The following is a 12368-nucleotide window of genomic DNA, read 5'->3' as shown; positions in this document are numbered from 1 at the left end:
ATGTATATAGGAGAGAGGAGCTTGTGAGGACGTTGGACCAAGTCAGACTGAAACATCATCATAAGCTCCTCTCTCCTATGTGCAGGTTATTTTTCTGTATAGGAGAGATTTTTTTTCTATTGCAAAACGAGGAAGAGCAGTCTCAACCTGTCTTATACTCCTTACAGGAAATTCCTTGATGCTGGTGAGGGGCTCTTGATTGAAGAAATTGGACTTGTCCTCCACTTTCATCTATCATATCCACTTGCCTCCTGTTTCCCAGGTGCTGTATGACCCCTGTGGGTTTAGTACTTCCTAAATATTATCATCATCAACCTATCTTATGTTTACAAAAGAAAGCTATCCATCTCATTGCATCCCATCCATTGTTGAGTAATTACATGTAACTGAAGTTCCTGTTAGTCCTACAAGGGGGTGTACACCTGTGATATTCCAGTGACAGATTTCAAGAGTTTTCCTACTACAGCCTGGCCATTGCTGTGGTTCCTTGGATGATAGTGGGTTCTTGGTCCAAGGTCCAGTTTCCTATAGAGGTATTCTGTTCAGGGATTATTTTAGTCATCTCTGCCCGTCTTCGTGGCTGTTGGCAACAATGGTGGTCAGACATGCACCATAACAAATTGCACTCTATTAAATCGCTTTTAGGTTTGTGGCCATCTTCTTACCACCGTTGCCATACTCGGGAGATTGCGCTCTCCTGTCTCCTCATCGGCCATACTCACCTTACCCACGGGTATCTCATGGAACGACACCCTATTCCTCTCTGTGAGGTTTGTCGGGTCCCTATTTTGGGTCTTCACTTTCTTGTGGATTTCCCAGTTTACCAGCGAGCTCACAGGATTTACCTCCAATGCTGCCACCAGCCTACTGCTCTTACCTTACCTTCCCTTCTTGCAGACAGCCCTGCCTTTGACTTCCAATCACTTTTTGACTTTTTGTCAGCAGCTGCTTTACTATATGAACTTTGACACAGCCCTTAGTGTCCCTTCCAGCCCTTTTCTCCCCTCACCTCTGATCCCCTCTTCATCTAGCTGTTTATAGCCCTGGCACTATTTTCTGCCCCACAGTGCTGCATGACCCTTGTCGGTTTAGTGCTTTCTTTGATTATAATAATAATAATTGGTCCAAGCAATTACAGCTGTTTTTTGTTCATAGAGTCAAACCTAGTTTGTCCTGACTCCCATCATCTCCCATTCTATGGTAGTGCCTCTTGTATTTTGTCCCACCCTCTTTCCTCTGGCATTTTGGCCAGTGTGAGACTCTTTGGCCTGAGCTGCCAGTAATTCTGGATTGTGTATTGTGAACACCTTGTGGAACCACCTGACCATTGTAGGTTTAGCACTTCTTTTTGATTATAATAATAATAATGTGGAACCACTTCCATTTTTTAAATTATGTATTTTTTGCAAGTTTTAGATTTCAACCTGAAGTGAATTTAAGAATCTGTACTGTAATTGAGCTTTGTGGGACCACCCCATTCTTTTAAACTAATTTTGGCAGATTTGTAACCTAGTTTAGAAATCCCTCAAGGGAGGTTCCTTGATGTTGGTGAGGGGCTCTTGTTCTAAGGAATTGGACCAGTGCTCCAATGCCTTGGGTCAAACCTGAATACCTACCATTCTTCCAGCCACTGTATGACTCCTATGGGTTTAACACTCCCTCTAGGAATGTAATAATAATAATAGTTTGGAAACTGTTTAAAATATCTTGTAAATTGTACTTTGTGGACTTTGCATCATTCTTACTCCCAGAAGCTGCATCATTGACCTTTGTCATTTTAACTTTATTATAAAGCTGTTGCTTGTCTGCCTTATTATATAATGTTGCTTTATTGTACACACCTGCTTTATTATTGTATCCATTTTTATTTACATGACTAAACCATTTCTACTCCTTTCAAAGGAGCACTGTGATGCTGAAATGCTGTTGATCCAAGTAACTAGAGCTACCTCCCATTCCTCATCCTTCATCAGTGCTGTATGACCCTGGTGGGTTTAGCACTTGGTTTTGATTATAATAATAATAATCCTCATCCTTCAGTAAAGGTGACTTGATGCTGGAGAAGAGCTCTTGATCCAAGTAATTGGAGTGTCCCTCTGGGTTGAATATAACCACTATCACCCAAGGTGCTGCTGTTTGACCTTTACAGGGTTATCACTCCCTGAAATAAATAAAAGCACTCCATTCTGAGGTGCTGAATGACCCCTATGAGTTTAGCTCTTCTTCGTGCATATAATCATAATCACTCATTTTGTATTTTGAATTACTGTATACCTTGTGCCCCATCAACTATTTTGCTCATGCCTTATAGTCTTTATTATTATTATCAAAACCAAGAGCTAAACCCACTAGGGGTTATTATAGTCTTCATGATATTCATGAAAACACTGATCTTAAGACATTACTGCTGTCTTCTTTAACCCTTTTGCAACCTTCAATGATCAGGTTTTAGAGCCATTGACAAACTTACATTCATAAACTATCTCACTCTGTGATCAGTTTTGAAAATTTTCTCTTCACAGTCCAGACTGGAGCCAGGTTTTTCTGTTGATTTTCTGTTTGACTAGATTTAGTATTTAGTTATGATAATAATAATAATAATAATCTGTTCAACCAAGCTGTTGCTGTTGGTGCCCTGCTGGACCACACATTCATCACAGCCTGATTGATTTAGCACTATGCAGAGGTAGTGATCCAGTTTCCACTTTGAAAACTTCCAAGCTTGTTTCAACATTTCTGTTATTAGCTGGTATTAAGTTGAATAGTTATTATTATTATTATAATAAAAAAGAAGCGCTAAATCGTTGAATAGTTATGGATCGTAGATGTTGACAGTGTCGTCATATATGCCTGTGTCATCTCTGATTTTCACTGGGAGTGGGCCCCTCAATGAGGTTCCTTGATGCTGGTGAGGGGCTCTTGATCTAGGGAATTTGATCAGTGCTCCAGTTCCCAGAATTGAGCCTGAATACCTTCATCCCCCACTACAGGCGCTGTATAATCCTACAGGTTTAGCCCTCCCCCGTGGTTAAAATAATGATAATAATATGGGAGTAGGAGTGTGTAAGTTTGGGACAGGGCCCTCAAGTATCTTCCAGGAATGTAATAAAGTTGGTAGAATTACCGACTACGTAAAGTAAAGGGACACAAGTGCAACTAATGTGACATTTTTATTGTGGCAAAGCTCCTGGAGAGTGCAACGTTGCCACAGTAAAAATGTCACATTAGTTGCACTTGTGTCCCTTTACTTTACATATCTTCCAGGAATGTATTATCAAGTAGTATCTAGTCTCTCTCTGCTTCAGACGAATTTCCAGTACCTTGGGGCATTCCCAAATAGTGTAAATGCTTTATTGGCTATATTCAAGTAGTAAGTGATTTCTGTATCTGTTCTAACTGTTATCTTTCCTGACCTGAATAGTCATTGACACTGAAAAAGTACTCTAAGAGAGCACAAGTGATTTGAATAGTGTCACCACTGGCATTATTTCTCTTATTTTAGCAGCACTGTATGACCCTGGTGGGTTTAGTGCTTAGTTTTGATAATAATTTTTTTTGTCTTAAAAGTTGTCATTTTTCATCCCATCACATTCTCGACTTTTGCAGTGCTTGCCTTATTAATCTCTCAGAGATAGATAGGAAAGGTAACATTATTATACTGAAGTATTTCAAATGTTCCACATGTTCTATAAAGTGGCAGTCCTGTTATGTATACAGTGTCCCTTTCAAGTTCTTCATTCTTCTCATATCTGAGCAGTTAGAATTTTCAGTATCTTACACAATTGCCAAAATTCCATGTGTTTCTCCCAAGTCCTCAAGTAAAGTTCCTCGAGGGCAGTGAGGGCTCAGTTCAAGGTAATGGATCTATCCTCTTCCTTGGATCAAACCAAAATGCCTCCCATTCCTCCCCGAGGTGCTGTATGAAGTACAGGTTTAGTGCAGCAAATCTCTGAGCTGACCACAAACCCAAATTTTATTTATAACGCTAATTGCTAGACATAAATACATAAATATACTTGTAAAATTTATATTATCATTCCAGGGGAAGCACTAAACCATAAATTTATCCAGGATTCTGCAAGGAAATAACCAAACCATAAGTTTATCCAGGATTCTGTGAGGAAACAGTCATAAACCCTGATTTTATCAAGGATATTATGAGGAAACAATCATAAACCATAACTTTATCAGTGATACTGTGAGGAAACAATCATAATGGCAAGTAAATAAATAATTGATTTATTTATTTAATTTCTTGTAATCTTAATGTAATAACCTACATAATATACATCACTTCCTAGCATGTAGCACCGCACCTCCAATTCAACTAAACCAAGCATATAAAAGCAGGCTATATGCACACCATGGCTAGTAACAAAAATGTCCCCATTTGTATTGTATTCAAGTACCCATATTATTTTCAAAATACAGATAACATAACTATAGAGGCTGAGTTTTTTATTATTTTTTTTTACTTTTTGAGGTGAAACATCTAGGTGACACTTTAGGAAACACTAAAATGTACTGCATATTATTACATTGTACAAACATTTGTCAACTCTTTCCTGTAATTCAAAATCAAAGAGAACAGTTTGACACTATTTCATTTGCAAAACTGCTGTGTATGATCTATACAGAATACAACTACATATATGATTTAATATGTCGGTATAAATACGTACGGTAAACCCATAATATAACTGATTAATAGGGGGCAATAAAATGCACTAAAGTACTGTAGTGTGTATCCATTATAGCACTGTACACAATTAACAGATATACGGCAATAAACACTTAAAGGAGTTAAAAGTACAATTTACATAAAGGATTTAGCCCATTATTTTAAGTTCACTATATTGAGGGTTTACTGTAATAAAATCCAGAGTACTGTATATGTATAATTAGTGATTATTATTTTGTATGTCTTACCCAAAATTCAGTGCAATTTAAAATTTAACCTAATTTATACTATCTAAAATCAAATGAAAACATCCAGCAGAAGGCACAGCTATGATGCCATGAACTGCCTTCAGTTGACGCTGTGTAAATCAACATTGTACTGCAGTCATTAGTTTTAATGTGAAAACTTCCTGAGCAAAATCTTTTCCTACCAGAGTTAAAAGTAGTGAATTAGAAATATCTTCGGTCCTTAACATGATGTGAATCATGACGGCTTTGAGGGGACTAGAGCTAGAGTTCGTCACAGCCATGCTGGTGGGAGATTCATCTGTAAAAACTTGCATTTGTGGTCACAATGGGGCCTGTATTAACCTCTTTATTGTGTATAAATATACCTAGTTGGATAAATCTCATTGTAGCCAGCTGGCCCAGTGGCTTGCGTGCTGGCCTGGAGTTTTACAACTCGCTTGCCATGAATTCAATCCCCGTCTGTGGTATGGTTTATCTCCAGTCCTTATTTACTATTACAGTGATATCTGTCTTATTTGCAATTCTCACAGATTCTGAACAATTTCAAATTAAGAATTATCTTTGAAATCTGTTATTTGCCAGTGAAATTCTTTTCATTTTAAAAATGGCATGATGCTCAAAATGTTGAATTTTCCCATTATGACCCAAAAATTTCAATTTCAATAGCATTTTGGAAAATGTCTGAACATTTCTATAAGAGATTTTGCCTACCACAGTCTTGATTCATGAGTCAAGAAAAATGCCATATATTGCAGGTATAATTTTGGTAATTTTAAATGTACTGTGCAGCAAATCGGACACCTACACACAAATAACCCGCACATAGTAGAGAGGAGCTTATGACAATATTTCGGTCCAACTTGGACTATTTACAAAGTCACACTAACAAAGGAGAGGAGGAGGAGGAGGCCATATATACAGGCCAGCAGACAGGGACGGGACAAGAGAGGTATTAGGAAAAGAAGTAGAGAGGTGGTGGTAGTAGTAGTAGTAGTAGTTCTGTTAGACTCTGTAAATGGTCCAAGTCAGACCAAAATGTCATTTTAAGCTCCTCTCTCCTGTGTGAGGGTTATTTGTGAATTGTTCCAGTCACGGTATTGTGTCTTTTTGTTTTTTTCAGACACCGTCTACTGAATACAGTAGAAGGTGTCTGATTTGTATAATTTAAATTCTGTAATTTGGACTTCCAACATTTTTTTTTTAACTGATGTACTATACAGTACTAAATGTACTGTACAGTAGAAAACCTTAGGTTATTCAATCATAGCTTATGTTTTCATTATTATGCAATTTAAATTTAGGTTTTCATTTTCAACAGAAGCACAGCATATCTATTAAGGCACACCAGGGTGGAATTCATTTCCATTGGTGGCATGTATTTCCATTAATGACAGCTGTGGCAGGCAGGCAGGAGACTCGCCACTATGCATTGGGTTATTCCATTGTTTTAGCAGTCTGGAGGGGGGGGGGAGAACTGTTAATGAATGTAAACCAACAGCCTCCCACGTGGGTCGGAGTATCTGGATACATAGCGTGTGATTTTTCGCATATACACAATTTTTTCCTTCTTTTCACCGCCCCGTCTTGTCTCTGGATAGTTATCATGGAATCCAAATAAAGTGTAGGTGATACTATGAAGCAAGGAAGAAAATTAGTTGTAAAACTATGACTATTTCAAAATAATTAAAGGTAATGTATATGTCAAAGGGTAGGGCACATGTCATGGAGATGGCTCGAGTGTTGGATGTTAGAGAATCAGCAATTCATTCAACATGAGGCAATGAGATGAAGATGAAGACTTGTGCAATGAGTAATCCTGAATGTGACAGTGAAAACAATGAAACACATCATTACAGCTCAGTTAAACTTTGTGTGGATTCAGAAACAAAGAAAGAGGTTCTACCTGATAGCTTTATTATTAGGTGCTCCTTGACTTATGGAGTTATGGTCCAATGAACCCATTGTAAGTTGAAAATATGTCGAGTATGAATATATGATAAATAAATAACTACTGACACTGAATAAGTAAATAAGCAAATAATTACTCTAGATGTCATGGAGCATTATGTAAAATAAGGAGAAGGGTATGTTTTTTTGACAATATTCTTTCACCTGGGAAAAAAACAGTTCAAAAACCAGTCTTCAAACAATGCTACATCAACCAGGCTTTCTTGTTATGGAGATAATAAACAGGAAGCTTATACTTGCTCACATTCTTGAATGCTTTTGTGTTTTTGGAGTGGTTGATGACTACTGAATATGCATTGTTATTGCACCATTGTAAAGTCAAAATATCATAAGTCGAACCATTGTAAAACGAGGAGCATTTGTACCATAAAACAATGTGTAAGAAGTAAGGACATCTCAAAAATGAATGCATGTTTACTTCTGGATGGTTTAACCAGCTCAGAATGTGCAGTGGGCTGTATAAGGAACTGCAGGGTAAAACAAAGTCAGTGGTACATGACAGAATGCCTGAGCACTCCATTGCAAGAATCAACTAACAAAGCTGCATCAATATTTCACTTCAGAATGTTAAGCATCACCAACCCAACATAAACCAAGTAACAAAAAACTGAACAGTATTAATGTAATCATTTTATAGCAACATGTATTCTAAAGTAGGAGAAACTTTTAGAGAGGGTGTGGTACGTAAGTTTGGGGTGCCAGGTGTAAATGATAATGGGAGCCCTTTGATTGAACTTTGTATAGAAAGGGGTTTAGTTATAGGTAATACATATTTTAAGAAAAAGAGGATAAATAAGTATACAAGATATGATGTAGGGCGAAATGACAGTAGTTTGTTGGATTATGTATTGGTAGATAAAAGACTGTTGAGTAGACTTCAGGATGTACATGTTTATAGAGGGGCCACAGATATATCAGATCACTTTCTAGTTGTAGCTACACTGAGAGTAAAAGGTAGATGGGATACAAGGAGAATAGAAGCATCAGGGAAGAGAGAGGTGAAGGTTTATAAACTAAAAGAGGAGGCAGTTAGGGTAAGATATAAACAGCTATTGGAGGATAGATGGGCTAATGAGAGCATAGGCAATGGGGTCGAAGAGGTATGGGGTAGGTTTAAAAATGTAGTGTTAGAGTGTTCAGCAGAAGTTTGTGGTTACAGGAAAGTGGGTGCGGGAGGGAAGAGGAGCGATTGGTGGAATGATGATGTAAAGAGAGTAGTAAGGGAGAAAAAGTTAGCATATGAGAAGTTTTTACAAAGTAGAAGTGATGCAAGGAGGGAAGAGTATATGGAGAAAAAGAGAGAGGTTAAGAGAGTGGTGAAGCAATGTAAAAAGAGAGCAAATGAGAGAGTGGGTGAGATGTTATCAACAAATTTTGTTGAAAATAAGAAAAAGTTTTGGAGTGAGATTAACAAGTTAAGAAAGCCTAGAGAACAAATGGATTTGTTAGTTAAAAATAGGAGAGGAGAGTTATTAAATGGAGAGTTAGAGGTATTGGGAAGATGGAGGGAATATTTTGAGGAATTGTTAAATGTTGATGAAGATAGGGAAGCTGTGATTTCGTGTATAGGGCAAGGAGGAATAACATCTTGTAGGAGTGAGGAAGAGCCAGTTGTGAGTGTGGGGGAAGTTCGTGAGGCAGTAGGTAAAATGAAAGGGGGTAAGGCAGCCGGGATTGATGGGATAAAGATAGAAATGTTAAAAGCAGGTGGGGATATAGTTTTGGAGTGGTTGGTGCAATTATTTAATAAATGTATGGAAGAGGGTAAGGTACCTAGGGATTGGCAGAGAGCATGCATAGTTCCTTTGTATAAAGGCAAAGGGGATAAAAGAGAGTGCAAAAATTATAGGGGGATAAGTCTGCTGAGTATACCTGGTAAAGTGTATGGTAGAGTTATTATTGAAAGAATTAAGAGTAAGACAGAGAATAGGATAGTAGATGAACAAGGAGGCTTTAGGAAAGGTAGGGGGTGTGTGGATCAGGTGTTTATAGTGAAACATATAGGTGAACAGAATTTAGATGGGGTTAAAGAGATTTTTGTGGCATTTATGGATTTGGGAAAGGCTTATCATAGGATGGATAGGGGTGCAATGTTGCAGATGTTGCAAATACATGCTTTAGGAGGTAGGTTACTGAAAGCAGTGAAGAGTTTTTAAGAGGACAGTGAGACTGAGGTTAGAGTGTGTAGGAGGGAGGGAGATAATTTCCCAGTAAAAGTAGGCCTTAGCCAAGGATGTGTGATGTCACCGTGGTTGTTTAATATATTTATAGATGGGGTTGTAAGAGAAGTAAATGCGAGGGTCTTGACAAGAGGTGTGGAGTTAAAAGATAAAGAATCACACACAAAGTGGGAGTTGTCACAGCTGCTCTTTGCTGATGACACTGTGCTCTTGGGAGATTCTGAAGAGAAGTTGCAGAGATTGGTGGATGAATTTGGTAGGGTGTGCAAAAGAAGAAAATTAAAGGTGAATACAGGAAAGAGTAAGGTTATGAGGATAACAAAAAGATTAGGTGATGAAAGATTGAATATCAGATTGGAGGGAGAGAGTATGGAGGAGGTGAATGTATTCAGATATTTGGGAGTGGACGTGTCAGCGGATGGGTCTATGAAAGATGAGGTGAATCATAGAATTGATGAGGGAAAAAGAGTGAGTGATGCACTTAGGAGTCTGTGGAGACAAAGAACTTTGTCCTTGGAGGCAAAGAGGGGAATGTATGAGAGTATAGTTTTACCAACGCTCTTATATGGGTGTGAAGCATGGGTGATGAATGTTGCAGCGAGGAGAAGGCTGGAGGCAGTGGAGATGTCATGTCTGAGGGCAATGTGTGGTGTGAATATAATGCAGAGAATTCGTAGTTTGGAAGTTAGGAGGAGGTGCGGGATTACCAAAACTGTTGTCCAGAGGGCTGAGGAAGGGTTGTTGAGGTGGTTCGGACATGTAGAGAGAATGGAGCGAAACAGAATGACTTCAAGAGTGTATCAGTCTGTAGTGGAAGGAAGGCGGGGTAGGGGTCGGCCTAGGAAAGGTTGGAGAGAGGGGGTAAAGGAGGTTTTGTGTGCGAGGGGCTTGGACTTCCAGCAGGTATGCATGAGCGTGTTTGATAGGAGTGAATGGAGACAAATGGTTTTTAATACTTGACGTGCTGTTGGAGTGTGAGCAAAGTAACATTTATGAAGGGGTTCAGGGAAACCGGCAGGCCGGACTTGAGTCCTGGAGATGGGAAGTACAGTGCCTGCACTCTGAAGGAGGGGTGTTAATGTTGCAGTTTAAAAACTGTAGTGTAAAGCACCCTTCTGGCAAGACAGTGATGGAGTGAATGATGGTGAAAGTTTTTCTTTTTCGGGCCACCCTGCCTTGGTGGGAATCGGCCAGTGTGATAATAATAATAATAATAATGTATTCTTTTAACTGTATGAACCTCAATAGAGTTCAGGTATTTTCATGAGCATACTCAATAAAATTAGGTAGAATTTTTTTTTTTTTGGAGAATTGTGATACGTAGTTAAAAAGTTTATTACGTATTTTTTTGTTTGGAGGTGTGGAATGCAACTCTTATTTTCCCATATCTTTTTCAGTTCATAAGTTATGGAAATCATTGGTAGTGCAGTTTTCAGGAATATAATCCCCCTTATTATTATTACAATCAAAACTAAGTGCTAAACCCACAAGGGTCATATAACCCTTGTAAATCATGAATGTCCATTATATTTATTATTATTATTATAATAAAAAAGAAGCGCTAAGCCACAAGGGCTATGCAGCGCTGCTCCATTATATTTAGATTTGATTAAATTATTGAAAATTCTTAATAGTGTTGTACAGTAGTTCCCTAAACTGGCCCTCCTTGCATCAAAATTACAGTGGACCCCGGTTTACGATGTTATTTCATTCAAGAATTATGTTCAGGTGCCATTACTGAACGAATTTGTTCCCATAAGGAATATTGTGAATTAGTCCATTTCAGACCCCCAAACATACACGTACAAACGCACTTACATAAATACACTTACATAATTGGTCGCATTGGGAGCTGATCGTAAAGTGGGGGCCCACTGTACTTTTAATTATTATTTTTTTTTTTTTCAACAAGTCGGCCGTCTCCCACCAAGGCAGGGTGACCCAAAAAAGAAAGAAAATCCCCAAAAAGAAAATGCTTTCATCATCATTCAACACTTTCACCACACTCACACATAATCACTGTTTTTGCAGAGGTGCTCAGAATACAACAGTTTAGAAGCATATACGTATAAAGATACACAACATATCCCTCCAAACTGCCAATATTATTATTACAGTATTATTATAATCAAAAAGAAGCGCTAAGCCACAAGGGCTATACAGCTGTACTTTTAATTAATCCTAATTTTATACCAATATTTAATATGGATTCAATTTGACTGAAAATACCTAGCTTTTTTTTCTAAAACAGTCTCTTGTCAAATATTTATGTTACAGGAAATCCTGTTATGAATCAGCCAAGCATCAGCATTAAGTAATCTTCATACTTATTCAAAATCGAAGCTCTGATGTCAAGATTTCACTGTAATAATGTTGGTAGAATTACTGACAATATGTAAAGTAAAAGGACACAAGTGCAACTAATGTGACGTTTTTATTGTGGCAACGTGGTAACGGCTTGACAAAGCTCCTGGAGAGCGAAACGTTGCCACAATAAAAATGTCACATTAGTTGCACTTGTGTCCTTTTACTTTACAAGATTTCACTGGTTTGCATAAAGCATTTGTGTGTGTGTAAAAGAAAAATTAAATAGGAAGAGGTAAGGGGTAGGGGTAAGGTTAGAGCAAAGGGAAAAAGGAGGTTTGGAGTGCTTGGGGCTTGGACATGCAGCAGACTTGTGTATGTTAGATACGAATGAAGGCAAGTGGTTTTTATAATTTGACATGCTATTGGAGTGCAAGCATAATATTTATGAAGGGATTCAGGGAAACTGGTTAGTTCAACTCAAGTCTTGGAAGTGGGAAGTACAGTGCCTGCACTCTGAGGGAGGGGTAAGGATGTTGTTGTTTGATCATCTGAACTGTGATGTCAGTGCCTTTCTGGCAAGGCAGTGATTGGAAGACTGACTGTGACAGTGTTTTCTTTGTTAGGTCACCCTACCTCAATGGGAGATGCCCAGTGTTAAAAAAAAAAATCTGAAACAAATAAAAAAATGTAAGCATTCATAACTAAACATAATACTGTTAACATATGCAAGGTTGCTAACAGGCAGCTTTATTGCTCTAAGAAAGCTTTTGATACAGTGAACACAAAATCCTTCTGCATAAACTAGAACATTATGGAATCAGAGGACATGGTCACACATATGACCATTAATGACAATACTGTACTTCAATCACTTGATGTATCAAAATAGGTGTGTCACAGTGTAGCATCATAAGCCCTCTATTATTTCTCATCTGCATCAATGACCTACCTAATTCTTACCAGGAGCTTAAACCAATTCTATTT

This window comes from Cherax quadricarinatus, chromosome 63 (assembly GCF_038502225.1).
Source record: "Cherax quadricarinatus isolate ZL_2023a chromosome 63, ASM3850222v1, whole genome shotgun sequence".
In the NCBI taxonomy this organism is placed as follows: domain Eukaryota; kingdom Metazoa; phylum Arthropoda; class Malacostraca; order Decapoda; family Parastacidae; genus Cherax; species Cherax quadricarinatus.
Note: the sequence above shows the minus strand (reverse complement) of the source record.